Genomic DNA, 15,481 nt, shown 5'->3' with positions numbered 1-15,481 from the left:
GGCCCTGGAGAGATCTCTGCAAGTCACTTAAGCAGCTGGGCTGCATCAGGCACATTGCACTGCACATTTGGAAAAGGGCATGCTTGTAAATTATACAGACTGAGCTTTGCAATGTGTTCTTTTCATTAATGTAGATAATATAGGCGCAATTCACAAAGCTAAAAAACCTGGAAAAGAATCCTTTTTTTTTTAAAGTGATGGTTAATTTCAGCTGAGCCCAATGGGATTAAAAAAAATTACAGTCAGGTGGTTGAAAATAAAAATCATTATTCTTGTGTAAAACTTCTTGAACTGAACCCATAAATCCAAAATTTGAAAAATGAAATGAAAAGTTACTGACTGTAGCTAATAAAGTAATTTCTCTGCTTAAATAATAGTTTTGGTGCAATATGTGGTATTATAAAATCTGTTATTATAAATGAGTCTCGTTGATCTCTTTTTTTCCTTTCCTTACCCTTTTTTCCCAGTCTCCTCCTTTCCTCTTCCTTTTTCTTTTCCTCCCCTGTCCCTTGCTCTCCTCCTACTTTTCCCTCTCCTCTTTTTATCCTCTGCTTTTTCCCACTCCTCTCCTCTCCTTTTTCCTCTCCTTTTTTCCCTTTGCCCTAATTTTTTTCTTTTTATCCACACCCTTCTTTTTTTCTCTTCTTTTTTTTTCTGTCCTCTCCTCTCCTCTTTACTCTCTCTCTCTCTCTCTCTCTTTTTCCTCACCTTTTTTCTTCTCCCCTTCTTTTTCCTTTCTTTTTCCTTTTCCCTTCCTTTTTCCTCTCCCTTTTCTTTTTCCTCTCCCTTTTCTTTTTCCTCTCCCTTTTCTTTTTCCTCTCCCTTTCCTTTTTCCTCTCCCTTGCCTTTTTCCTCTCCCTTTCCTCTTCCTTCCTTCCTTCCTTCCTTCCTTCCTTCTTTCCTTTTTCCTCTCTTCTTCTTTTTTTTCTCTCCTTTTTTTTATCTCTCCCCATCCTTTTTTTCCCTCTACCCTCCTTTTTATCTTTCCTTTTTTTCCCCTCTCCTCCTTTACTTTTTTTTCTTCCTCTCCCATTCCCTTTTTTCCTCTTCCTTCCTTCCTTCCTTCCTTCCTTCCTTCCTTCCTTCCTTCCTTCCTTCCTTCCTTCCTTCCTTCCTTCCTTCCTTCCTTCCTTCCTTCCCCCCTCTCCTTTTTCTCTTCTATCCTCTTTCTTTTTTTTCCTTTTTTGTTCTCTTCTCCTCCTCCTCCTCCTCCTTTTTCTTTCTTTCTTCCTTTTTCCTCCTTCCTTCTTCCTCCCTTTTTCCTCTTCCTTCCTTCCTTCCTTCCTTCCTTCCTTCCTTCCTTCTCCTAGATATAATTCACAGTTCCTTTTCATGGCATGATATATAAGGTGTTTTTTTTAATTATTTGTATCATTCATGGAGGGGTTGATAATACTTTATACTATGTATGAAAGTGTCTGCCCTGCCCTGTTCTTGCAGATGATGCATACAAGCTCTCCCCAGTTATGACAGTGACATAATCCTGCAGCAGCCAACCACTTTCCTTCCTATCAGCCACCTGCCAAATTACCACTTGCTGGTCTTTGTCTGCTGTACAATTGCATTACATGGTAGATGAGAAGCATGCCTTGTGTTTTTTTCTCTTGTTGCTAATGCAGAACTGCTTGTTTATAAGTCTTAATTTTATCACTGTACTATTTACACATTATTTCCTTAGGATTTTATGTAATGGAGTTTAGCTCATTTGTGGGTCAAAATAACAGTGGTGTATTGTACCATGTTCAAAATCGAATACTGCAGAAAGCTTGGAGTTGAAAAGAGAAGTATGGACAAAGTTTTTTTGGCCATATCTCTCTCTTGGATCACAGAAGTAAATTTTGTTCTCCTGTGACCCAGGGTTAGCTGACAGGACAGAGCCACGTCAAGTTTGGGAAAGATCCCAACAGTATGGTTGGGATCCAGTCATCTTTCCAGTCATCTTCTTGATTGACAGTTGGATCTGCCTTTCAGCACTCTGTTGAGAACTAGTCAGTACCCCCCGCCCCCAGTAAGGCCAAATGGCTGAGGCCCAAGCTAATTCTTGGTTAAAAAAACAAAAACAATTAGGGGGACCATTACCCCCCCCCCCCAAACAGTTTTGGATACACATTATGATTTATTGCCTGGTTATTTAACCTCCCTGGCTGTATGATTATGTCAGATTTTAGGTGCTGAAAGCGGTTCAATTATTTTGCATGGAAATTTGGTGTTTTATATTGTAGGCCTCTAATTCTTATGCCGCGTACACACGACCGTTTTTCATGACTGAAAAGCACGAATCGTCTCTCACCAAACTTTTACCAACACGAAATCAATAAAAGAAGCCCAAAGGGGTGGCGTCATCTGAATGGAACTTCCCCTTTATAGTGCCGTTGTACGTGTTGTACGTCACCGCACTTTGCTAGAGCATTTTTTTTCACGATCGTGTGTATGCAAGGCATGCTTGACAAGAATCACGTCGACAAAAACTTTTTCTTAAATCTGTCCAAACAAGAGTCTAGTAGACATCCCAGGTATGATAAAGTTTGAAAGAAATAATCATAACCTATAATATAATAAATAACTACAGATAATAATAATACAAATGTATCAATAATGTAATCAAATCAAAAACCCTGAAATTTGCTCAGTTGTAGAATTGTCGCTGTCATTACTTTCAGTGTCTGAAGATGGATTTCCCCACAAATCACTATCGCTCAATTCTGCAAGTGATTCTAATTTATTATCGCTGTTTTCTATATGGTCTGGTCTATATTTTGACATAAAGGGACACTTTTTGGTTGCTATGGACAATCTACAGTTTACAGGCAGAAAGAACAGTCTTTATTATATAAAAGTGCATGCAGGACACTGGGCAGACCACTAGGGACAAAGGGGGTGTGTATTTATTTTATACAGTACTGTAATCTGTAAGATTACAGTATACTGTATGTGTATTGTGTTTTTATTTTTTTGAATTTGGCACCGATCTCCGCCCCAGTGCGTCGCAACGTCGCAGGGAACTGAGCTCGGCGGCACTCGGGGAGACATCGCAGGATCCAGGGGGCAAGGTAAGTAAACTCCGCCTGTATCCTGCGATGCGATCCCGAGTCTGGCTCGGGGATACCGTTAATGGTACTGGATTTCCACCCCAAGCCAGACTCGGGATTACCGCCAGGGAGGTTAAGGTGCCATTCAAGGGCCTTTGCTGTTTTTGTGAGCCCCATACCTTTCATAGGGAAGGATTAATATAAAACACCTTCAGTAAACTGTGGTAAAGCAAGCCTACGAGACCATACCTCCCAACTGTCCCTGATTTCGAGGGACTGTCCCTGATTTGGAGCAATGTCCCTCTGTCCCTCATTTTCCTCATTTGTCCCTCATTTTGGTCTGATCTATACAGATGTATATAAAATGCACTTTTTATCTATCAAAAAGTGTTTCCCAGTGCTAAACCTTTCATCCGATTTCTAAATTGCTGCATTTGTAAATTCCAAAAGCCAATATAAAGAAATAGTAGCAGTAAAAAAAGCACTTGTGGGTTTAACAATCTTATTTTTTTGTACAATTCTCCGTTAAGGGGGCGTGGCATGGGGTGTGTCCTATATCTACATACTTTTGCTGATAGGTGTCCCTCATTTCCATCTCAGAAAGTTGGGAGGTATGTACGAGACTAGAAAGATATCAGATCAATTACTGACTTGTTTGAGTACAGGCTCCAGGGCTTGCTTTACTAAGTCAGCAACCGACCAGACTTGACTGGCTGACTGGTGAATTTTGAAGTCCTGCATACTTCTTTCTGATCAGTGGCTTATTAGGTGGTAAAGAAAGGATGAACATGATAGCTCTGGAGGCTGCACCTTTTTACAATAAGTTGTTAGTGGCAGCTCCCATATTTTTAGCTCACAGGTCCTTTTTTTTTTATTTTTTTTTTTTACCAACATGGATTCTTTGTTCACATATTTTGTTATACATGTTGAATCTGGCCAACTGGGAAACGTCTTTTCCTTCTCTAGGCAGGTCATATTCTACTAGTAAAATTAAAATGTTATTGTGCCCAACTAAACTCTCAGTTTAAATGAGCTAAATACACTCACCGACCACTTTGTTCGGTACACCTGTTCGATTGTTTGTTAACACAAATTGCTAATTAGCCTATCGCATGACAGCAACTCAATGCATTCAGACATCTAGATGTGGTGAAGATGACTTGCTGAAGTTCAAACTGAGCATCAGAATGGAGAAGAAAAGGGATTTAACCACTTCACTACAGGGCATTTTCACTCCCTTCCTGCCCAGACCAATTTTTAGTTTTCAGCACTGTTGCACTGTGAATGACAATTGCGCGGTCATGCAACACTGTACCCAGCGGTTTGAACCCAAAAAAAAACAGAGGTCGCAGTACTAACTATGCGCTGAGCTATTGTATTCTGACAGGGGGGCTGCCCTGCCACCCCTCCCCCGCCTGAACACGCTGATCAGTGTTCACAGCCATTGGCTACCAGTGCTGATTGGATTCTGGTTTTCCAGCATGTCCCTTCCATAAAAGCCGTTCATTGGATCGGCTTCTTTTGGACAGTCAGCTGAACACAAACTCCGAATGTCGACCAGTTCAGCAGATATTCGGGTCATGTGTACCCATTTAGTTTGTTTTCTTTACAAAGAAGCCACATCCGATGAAGAAAAGCCAGTCAATTGTGAGCATGCTCCAGAGAAGGACCCTTGCTGTATGTGTATAAGCAGTATTCTCTCTACAGAAGTCCAATTCACTGCCTGCGGAGTCAGAGCTAGAACTTTCCAATCAGCAGAGAGCATAAGATTGCAGATTACGGAGCTATAGATGTGAATCAGCAGGAAAGTTTGTGGAACATCTGCAGACAGACGCAGGATTTGGCTCCTTTTTTAAAAACCAAACCACAAGACTTTGCACATCTATTGTATTGGTGCACCTGGAATGATGTATTTAGCCAATTTTAACTGAATGTTAATTTAACTTTATACTCAATGATTCTTAAATTACAAGAGTAATGGATTGTTATAACCCCTGTCAGTTTTTTTTTTTGCAATCTGTCTTATTCCCCTTTTGCTTCCTGTCCAATAGAAAAAAACAGGAAGTGCCAGGCAACTGCTTCAAAATTGGTCCTTTCCTGGTTGCACCTAGTGTGCCCATTGGAAGATTTCCCTTCTATTCCTGTTTTGGTGACCACTTGGGATTTTCGATCACTCTTGTTCATATTGCCCCTTCCACACTGCCGCAACTTAAAAGTTGTGTGATTTTGTTGCGATTTTGTGGCTGCAACTTTCCCACGATTTTGCAGCAATTTCAGGGAATGCCTGTGTAAACTTGCGGTCTATGGACCTCAACTCGCATCAAAGTCGGACCAAAGTAGTACAGGGAGTACTTTGAAGTCAGTGCGACTTGAAGTTGCACATATATGAATGCTTATCATGGGGTATGACTTGTCAAGCGACTCTGATAATCAAAGTTGCAGGAAAATTCACACAAATTTGAAAGGGACCTAAGGGCCCTTTTACATGTACGGACCGTATGTCCACATTTTCATCCGTCTGTTGCGGATGAAAATGGGACATACATGGGTCCCTATGTGATTACAGGTGTCAGCGGATGACCATCCGCTGACACCCGTAATTGCCCGCCTCCGCAAAGATCCGCATTTGCGGACGGAAGAAAATCCTATTTTTCTTCCGTCTGCCGGATCGGATGAACACGGACATGCGGTCCGTGTTCGTCCGATCCCCCATAGGGGAGAGCGGAGGAAAGACAGGGCGGTCCCTGCACAGTGTGCGGGGACAGCCCTGTCAGCTGCCAGTTCAGCAGGGATTTTACGGAGGATCCCCGCTGAGCTTTTGTGGACACATGGAGCGGATCATTACTGATCCGCCCGTGTGAAAGGGCCCTTAGGGTCGCCACGACAAATGGAGAAGGTGAATCTCTCTAACTGGGACACAAACAGCAGTAAAAACCCAGCAGATGTTCTAATCCCTCTTATCTCTATCCAAAAATAATAATGGTAAAAAAGTTTTGCTTTTAGCTTATGGCCCCATTTCGCATGAGGGGCGGCACTAGAATGCATCCTCTGATGTGTGTGTTAGGATGGCAGTGATGTTGATGGTTTTACATTTTTACTTTTTTTTTTTTTTGTGACATTTTATTAAGTTCTATTGTCAGCCCTGTGCAGCCCTGCAAAAAAGTGCATGCTCTCGTTTTTTTCAGCACACACCACTCCAATTGGGTGCCGTCAACTGGCCTTGTAGGAGACCAGGCATCTTGCCCTACCTTGCTGTGGGACTGCGCTGGAAATAGTTGCTTAGCGCAGTCCCACCGAACCTGGTGTGAATGGCCCATTAAACACATCAATGCATGCAAAGGGATTTATTGCATAGGTGTAAAAGGGCCTGGAGAGATTGGATAAAACTAGGGTTGTCCCGATACCACTTTTTTAGGACCGAGTACAAGTACCGATACTTTTTTTCAAGTAGTCGCCGATACCGAATACCGATACTTTTTTTAAATGTCATGTAACCGTTTTCAAACCACAATACAGACTAAGGATATTTTCTTTAGAATTATGAAGAACTCTAACTCAAGACATTATAAAAGAATAAAAATGAGTAAAAATGAATAAAAATGTTTTATTTGCTTGTCACGCAGTAGTAAAAAACTCAAAGAATTTTCATAGAACATGTTGATAAATACAAAAAAAGTATTCTATTTAGGCATCGGGAGCATTTGCGCGAGTACAAGTACTCCTGCAAATACTCGGTATCGGTCCCGATACCGATACTAGTATCGGTATCTGGACAACCCTAGATAAAACTTTGGGGTTGATTTACTAAAACTGAAGAGTGCAAAATCTGTTGCAGCTCTCCATAGAAACCAAAAAGCTTCCAGGTTTTATTGTCAAAGCTTAACCACTTCCGGACCGCCGCATGTACATTTACGTCGTAAGAATGGCAGGGACAGGCACATTGGCGTACCTGTACGTCCCTGCCTAGACGTGGGTTGGGGGTCCGATCGGGACCCCCCTCCGTACATGCGGCGGTTCCATTGGCTTCAGGAGCGATCCGGGATGAGGGCGTGGCTATTCGTTTCTAGCCGCCCCCTCGCGATCGCTCCCCGGAGCTGAAGAACGGGGAGAGCCGTATGTAAACACGGCTTCCCCGTGCTTCACTGTGGCGGCTGCATCGATCGAGTGATCCCTTTTATAGGGAGACTCGATCGATGATGTCAGACCTACAGCCACACCCCCCTACAGTTGTAAACACACACTAGGTGAACCCTAACTCCTACAGCGCCCCCTGTGGTTGACTCCCAAACTGCAACTGTCATTTTCACAATAAGCAATGCAATTTAAATGCATTTTTTGCTGTGAAAATGACAATGGTCCCAAAAATGTGTCAAAATTGTCCGAAGTGTCCGCCATAATGGCGCAGTCACAAAAAAAATCGCTGATCGCCGCCATTAGTAGTAAAAAAAAAATAATAATAAAACTATCCCCTATTTTGTAAACACTATAAATTTTGCGCAAACCAATCGATAAAGGCTTATTGTGATTTTTTTTTTTTTTACCAAAAATAGGTAGAAGAATACGTATCGGCCTAAACTGAGGAAAAAAAAATTTTATATATGTTTTTGGGGGATATTTATTATAGCAAAAAGTAAAAAATATTGCATTTTTTTCAAAATTGTCGCTCTATTTTTGTTTATAGCGCAAAAAGTAAAAACCGCAGAGGTGATCAAATGCCACCAAAAGAAAGCTCTATTTGTGGGGAAAAAAGGACGCCAATTTTGTTTGGGAGCCATGTCGCACGACCGCGCAATTGTCTGTTAAAGCGACGCAGTGCCGAATTGTAAAAACACCTTGGGTCATTTAGCAGCATTTTGGTCCGGTCCTTAAGTGGTTAATTGAACAAACTGAAGTTAGATGCCGATTGGCTACCATGCAGAACTGTACCAGTTTTTAGTAAATCAACCTATTGTGTTTTTTCTCTCTAAATGCAAATTGTCTGCTAACAAAAAAAGGTTTCTTCATTTTGTATTCCTAACATTCAATGAACAGGCACTATTTTGCTAGTTTTTTTGTTTTGAACAACTTGTATGTATCGTTTTTCGTGTCTTTTTTTTTTTTTTAGTTTGCTTTTATCAGTAATTAGAAATAATGTCTAATTTGGTACAGTGAGAATAATGGTGAAGTGTAGCAAAGATCAACTACCTCCTGAGGCCATTAATGTACAAACTACTTTCAGAAATCTTTAAAGTCCAGCTATCTGTACTAAATTCAAAGTGGCACATAATTGGGTTAGTTGTTGGCTTTCATTTATCACACTGTGTGGGCATACAGATTAACAACGGCCTTTGCGTTGATGACTATAAAGTCATTTTGGGGAAGCTTTTAAAGATGGACGGTTGTAATTTCTTCAATTTTAGTGATCAGACCCAACAGTGACATAGGGCCAAATGTATAATGAAATAAATGAGGAGCGTTAGACTTATTTAATAAGGTGATATAAAGAGCCCTGGTAATGAACAAGGTTATAGCTGCTTGACTTTACAAAAGAGATCTGCTTTCGATTTTACATTAAATAGTGTATTTTTGTTAATTATTGTGGAAAAAATAACCACTTTCTTTTAAATGTCTCATAACATAAGTAAACATGAAAATGTAGAAGGGGCAAACATTTTTTTATAGGAACTAAGGGCCAGATTCACAAAAGGGATACGCAGGCGTATCTGCTGATACGCCGTCATATCCCTGTTTCTATCTATGCGGCTGATTCATAGAATCAGTTACGCATAGATATCCCTAAGATCCGACAGGTGTAATTGTTTTACACTGTCGGATCTTAGGATGCAATACCGCGGCAGCCGCTGGGGGGAGTTCTCGTCGTAAACCAGCGTCGGGTATGCAAATTAGCACTTACGGCGATCCACGAAACTTTTTCCCGTCGGAAAGTCGCCGCAAGTGTTAGTTTGCCGTCGCAAAGATAGGGCTGCTTTTACAAAGTGTAAAATTAGTACACCATGTAAAAGTATACCTGTCTTTCCCGCGTCGCTTTCAAATGTAAAAAAAAAAAAAAATTGCCCGGCGCAACTCTTTTTTACCCGTTGCGATTCACAAAACCTTGGCACATCGTAACTTCGCGCAAAGCACGTCGGGAAATTTGCGTCGGGAGCATGCGCAGTACTTTTGGCGCGTGAGCGCGCCTAATTTAAATGGGACTCGCCCCATTTGAATTGGCCCGCCTTGCGCTGGACCGATTTAGGATACACCGCCGCAAATTTCCAGGTAAGTGCTTTGTGGATCGGCACTAACTTGGAAAAATTGCGGCGGTGTAACTTAAATCGGAAAAGTTAAGTTGCGCCCGGGCTACGTGAATCTGGCCCAAAATGTTTTGTTGTCTGCTCTAGTTTTATTTATTTTTTGTCTGCTCTAGTTTAATTAAAATTACCCCAAAATGTATTTAACCGCTTAAGGACCGCCCACTGTATATATACGTCAGCAGAATGGCATGGACAGGCATAATCACGTACATGTACGTTGGCCTTTAAATGCCTGCTGTGTGGTTGCGAGCGCGCCGGCGGCGGCACGCTCGCGACCCTGCCCCCTTCCCTGTGAGGCGGGCCGCAGACTCGATCGCCACGGGGATCCCCGTGATCGTCTCGCAGAGGTATAGAGCGGGGAGATGCTTGTGTAAACAAGCATCTCCTTGCTCTGCCTAGTGAGAATGACACTGATCTTGGCTCGGTGTACTCAGAGCGGAGATCAGTGTCATGTGACACAGAGCCCACCCCCCCTACAGTAAGAAACACTCACTAGTGCACACTTAACCCCTACAGCGCCACCTAGTGGTTAACCCCTTCACTGCCAGTGTAATTTTCACAGTAACAGTGCATTTTTATAGCACTGATCGCTGTGAAAATGACAATGGTCCAAAAAATTTGTCAAAAGTGTCCGATGTGTCCGCCATAATGTCGCAGTCGCGGAAAAAAATCACAGATCACCACCATTACTAGTAAAAAAAAAAAAAAAAAAATGCCATAAAACTATCCCCTATTTTGTAAACGCTATAACTTTTGCACAAACCAAGCAATAAACGCTTATTGCGCTTTTTTTTATACCAAAAATAGGTAGAAGAATACGTATCGGCCTAAACTGAGGGGAAAAAACATGTTTTATATATTTTTGGGGGATATTTATTATAGCAAAAAGTAAAAAATATTGAATTTTTTTCGAAATTGTCGCTGTATTTTTGTTTATAGCGCAACAAATAAAAAACGCAGAGGTGATCAAATACCACCAAAAGAAAGCTCTATTTGTGGGAAAAAAGGACGTCAGTTTTGTTTGGGAGCCACGTCGCACGACCGTGCAATTGTCAGTTAAAGCGACGCAGTGCCGAATCGCAAAAAGTGGCCTGGTCTTTGACCACTCAAATGGTCCGGGGCTTAAAGGGTTAGTAAAGTAATTTTTTTTCCTTTAAAATAACAAACATGTCCTACTTACCTCCACTGTGCAGTTCGTTTTGCAGAGAGTGGCCCCGATCCACGTCTTCTGGGGTCCCTCGGCAGCTGTCTCTGGTCCTCCCCGCAAGTACTGACCACAGTCATGCGAGAGAGCTTGCATGGTGGTAAGTAATTGCGGGTGCACTCCCATGATACAGCGAGCGGCCATAGACGCTCACTGTATCACTCGGCTCCGCCCCTCGGCACGCCGCGTCACTGGATGTGATTGGCAGCAGCGCCAGCCAATGGCTGCGCTGCTCTCAATCCATCCGCTCTAGCCAATCAGCGGCAAGGCTGAGCGGCGAAGAGGATCTCAGGAACGCACGCGGGACTTCCGAGGGGTCAAGTAAGTATAACGAGGGCTTGGGGGGGGGGGGGGCGGCAGCATCAGATGTTTTTCCACCTTAATGCATAGATTGCATTAAGGTGAAAAACTCCTTTAAGTGGTTAAACAAACACATTTTTAGCGAACTTCACTGGAGACTTTTTTTTTTCCTCCTGCCTCTCTTCTTTGGATACTGAAATGGTCCATAGTAGTGAACTTCCTAAGGCCTCGTACACACGACCGAGAAACTCGACGGGCGAAACACATCGAGTTCCTCGTCGAGTTCCTTGCTAGGCTTGTGGAGGAACTCGACAAGCTTGCTTTGCGTACACACAGTCAAGCCAAAATCTCCTTGTTCTCAAACGCGGTGACATACAACACATACAACGGCAGGGGAAGTTCGATTCACTGGCTAAACTCTTGGGGCTGCTTTTGCTAATTTCATGTGTTTGCGTGTTAAATAAAAGTTTGGTAAGAGACATTTGCACTTTTCAGTCTGTTACAGCTTTAAAATTGTGTTATCTCCATTACAAATGCTACTTTTACTCTCGTCTCATACTTTAATCTGAGCAAGCGCGGGTTTCTTAGCATACAGACGTCCGAGTTTCTCGTTGAAAACCATTTTTGGGACCATTCACATTTATACAGCGAACAGTGCTATAAATATGCACTGATTACTGTATAAATGTGACTGGCAGGGAAGGGGTTAACTGGGTTCCCTGCTAGTTGATTCTTACTGTGGGGGGAGGTGACCGATAGTGTGTCCCTATGTATAAGGGACACACCATCAGTCTCCTCTCCCTAACAGGACGTGGATCTCTGTGTTTACACACAGAGATCCATGTCCCTGGCTCTGTGACTGCCGATCGCGGGTGCCTGGTGGACATCGTGGCTCCAGGCATGCGCATTGGCACCTGAGTGATGCGCACGCCCCCCAGCGGCGGAAGGCCAGAGGCCGTATATTGACGGCCTCCCGGCATTGTAGAGCCACCTTGTGGCCATCAATAGCCATTGGCCGGATGGGAAGGGGTTAAGAACTACCTGCGGTGGCAGATGAGACTTGTAATTAATTCATTCACAGATCTCAATGAATGAATGAATGATATGGCTATGTGGGCAGAACCCCACACAGCTGCACAATTTTCAAAAGGGCTAGTGGCCCTGGGGGCAGTTTGGGCATGGGGTCCCATAATCCCAGGTGTCACTTGGTGCAAAGGTTTAGTATAGCCTTTAATTGTGGTAAACCTACCTCCTTGGCCCCTTCCTTGACATTACATTACTAAGTAAGATTTTTATAAGATTTTTATTAATTTTTTGCAAATTTTTATATATTTTTTTTACATTCTGCTTTGTGAATGGGGAGTGTTTGAATTGTGTATGGAGTCGTCTGTTATGCACCATATGGACATATGGGTGGACTGAACCCTAATGAAAGGGGTGTTTTTCTTTATTGGTGACATGCAATTTTTATTTTATTTTTACTCATCCAGAGTACTCTGAAATAGCAGCATTCCCAATCCCCACCTTGAGTCTATGTTTTTTAGCTGCTAAATATAAAAACTGTATGTAGGTAATGCCTCATGCAGTGTTACTTAATATAGCAGTATTAATCCACAGCGGAATATGCTCACAAAGTATGGATTGCTATTCCCAGGCACAGTGTTTAAACATGTCCTCTGCAAGATAACTATTCAGTCTGCTAGACTGTTCTGTTGTAGCTACACACTGTATTAATCTGTGGCCGATGTGCAGCTTGATAAATGCAGCTAAATACATAAAAAAAGCACAATAGACAATAGGGCTAATTTAGTAAAGTATTTGCTACAAATTTCTGGCACTATTGGTCCATTGAAAAGTCATGTACTTAATTAATGAAAGTCTTGTGATAGTCCTGTTAGGTCTGACACATGCAACAGATTCGGGTAGTTATTACATGTGCTACTTTAACAATGTGTCACTATGACTGCAACAAATTCAAAAAGAATCACCATCGGTGCATAGATAACGTGAGAAGCCAGAGTGCTTAAAGTGGGGCTGTTGTGTATAAAACCACCTGTCACTGGTTGCTGAGGTGCTGTCAGCTGTTGCTGAGGTACTGTCGACTGCATAGCTTTATTGGTTGCTATGATTCAGTCCTACACTGAAATGGAAATCTCCAGAAACCCTGAAAGCCGACTTTGTTTCACTCAAGCTTCACGTGGCTGTTTACTATCTCACACTCACTAGCAAACGCTTTGTGCGTTCTCATCTTATGGGACTACCAGTCCTGGGACCCCTACTTTATTACCTTGATACGCCCTCTTGGGTAACCAGGTCTCTTCTAGGATTTTCCTTCTGTGAACCCCCAATTGTTGGTCGCTCTAGGACTTTGCTGGGAGACCCGGACGCTGTGCCCATAGACCGTCTCCTGACGAAGCGATTAATAAATCGCGAAACTAGTCGAGACCCGAGACTGTTTGTCTCATGGTGCTTCTGGTTCACCCGTACCCCCTCCTCATCTCTGAAGGGATTGCACATCTGGTGACCTAATCGCTGTATATGTACTGTATTTTAAATGTATTGTCTGTTCTTTTGAAAATATATTTTTTATGTATATTTTGTGAATAAATCTTTTTAACCACTTAATACTCGCACGCCATCATATGACGTCCAAAACGGGGACCTGTTATCCCTGGTGGACATCATATGACGTCCTGGGCTTTGTGGGGGGATATCTCAATGATGCCTGCACCCAGAGGCATCATTGAGATGTCATTTTTTAGCGGCGACGATCCTGCGCACCGTAAGAACGATCATATCGGCGATTCTGCCGCTAGATCGTTCTTACAGGCGGCGGGAGGGGACATCCCCCCCTCCCGCCGCCATCCGGTGCTTCTCCGGGCTCTCCCGTGCCATCGGGGGCCCGGAGCGATGATCGCTGTCCGCCGGATGTTTGCCATAGAGATGACTCTCTATGACCGTCGGAGGCCCGGGCGCGATGTGATGACGTCACGCCCGGGTCCCCGTAAGTAAACAAACCGCAATTGCGGCTAGTTTGAATGAGATCTGTGAATTTTTTTTCACAATCTCATTCTTTCCAGCCTGGAGAAGAGATGTGGGGTCTTATTGACCCCGCATCTCTCCTTAAAGAGGACCTGTCACACACATTTCCTATTACAAGTGATGTTTACATTCCTTGTAATAGGAATAAAAGCGATTGAAAAAAAAAATGTAAAAAAAAAGTGTAAAAAATAAATAATAATAATAAAAAAATTAAAACGCCCCTGTCCCCAGTAGCTCGCGCTCAGAAGCGTACGCACACGTAAGTACCGCCCACGTATGTAAACGTCGTTCAAACCACACATGTGAGGTGTCGCCGCGTGTGTTAGAGCGTGTGTAACAATTCTTGCACTAGACCTCCTCTGTAACTCTAAACTGGTAACCTGTAAAAATGTTAAAGTGTCGCCTATGGAGATTTTTAAGTAACAAAGTTTGGCGCCATTCCATGAGTGTACGCAATTTTCAAGCATGACATGTTGGGTATCTATTTACTCGGCGTAACCTCATCTTTCATATTTTACCAAAAAATTGGGCTAACGTTACTGTTTTGTTATTTTTTAATTTATGAAACTATTTTTTTACAAAAAAAAAGCCGTTTGAAACATTATTGCGCAAATACGGTGCAAGATAAAAAGTTGCAATGACCGCCATTTTATTCCCTAGGGTGTCTGCTAAAAAAACATATATAATGTTTGGTTGTTCTGAGTAATTTTCTAGCAAAAGAATGATGATTTGTACATGTAGGAAAGAAGTGCTAGAATAGGCCCGGGAAGGAGGTGAGTTTTAAAGCCCGGTATTGAAGTGGTTAAAAATTACTCTTTTGTTATGACTCTGGTTGAGTATAAACACTTTACCCCGTACCGGTATAGTCCTCCCCGCCCACTCATTGTCTGTCGGCTTTCAGGGTTTCTGGGGATTCCCTGAATCCGTCAACTTTATCTTCGATACTAGGATGATGGTACACCCCTAACCCCTTTGTACTTTTTTCTTAACCTGAGAGGTTCAAATCTTATCCTGAAATAGAAATCTGACTAAATTGTGAGTTAAAAACTAGAGTTTAAAACAGGAGATAATAAGGTCTTCAAGCCTGTAAGTAACAACTGACATTTCCTGTTAGTAATATAATTATTGCAAATGTGTGCTAGCAAGATTGAAGGTTTTGTACAGTGCACAGTGTGCTGCATGTTTACAGTAAAGGAGCAACAGCTCCAAGATGGATACAGATGTGAGCATGTTGCCGTTCTGGAAGCTCACATTAGAGGTCTGAAGGACCAAGTTGCAATACTGGGGAGAACTGACGACTCTGAAAGGGGTCCTCTGGTGGCCAGTAGGGTTAATGGGGAGGGTGGAGAGGTAAGTCAGAATTATCAGGTAGAAAGATGGGTTAAGGCAGTTAGAGGGAGTGGTAGGGGCTCACAGAAAAGGAAGGCCAGCCTTGGGTTTGAACACCCTAACAGATTTGCCAAGTTGGGTGAAGATTTGGGGGTGGCAACCCTAGATGTCACTGCTACCCCCTAACAGCCGGGAGGGCAGCCCATCTAGTTGAGGTGGTAAGGGTAATGCAGGTAGGCTCAGACAGTTGGGGGTAATAGGGGATTCTATAATCAGAAGGACTG

At 42.7% G+C, this 15,481-nt stretch overlaps 1 protein-coding gene across 1 annotated transcript in view; it reads left to right on the top strand.

The window, feature by feature from the left end:
* Window positions 1-15,481, top strand: part of LRRC49 (leucine rich repeat containing 49) — a 155,026-nt gene that overhangs the window by 56,293 nt on the left and 83,252 nt on the right. The gene's annotated exons all lie outside the window — the stretch shown is intronic.

The sequence above is a fragment of the Rana temporaria genome, chromosome 3 (genome assembly GCF_905171775.1).
Source record: "Rana temporaria chromosome 3, aRanTem1.1, whole genome shotgun sequence".
NCBI classification, from domain to species: domain Eukaryota; kingdom Metazoa; phylum Chordata; class Amphibia; order Anura; family Ranidae; genus Rana; species Rana temporaria.
The sequence above is the reverse complement of the archived record's forward strand: the minus strand, read 5'-3'. Positions and strand labels throughout refer to the sequence as shown.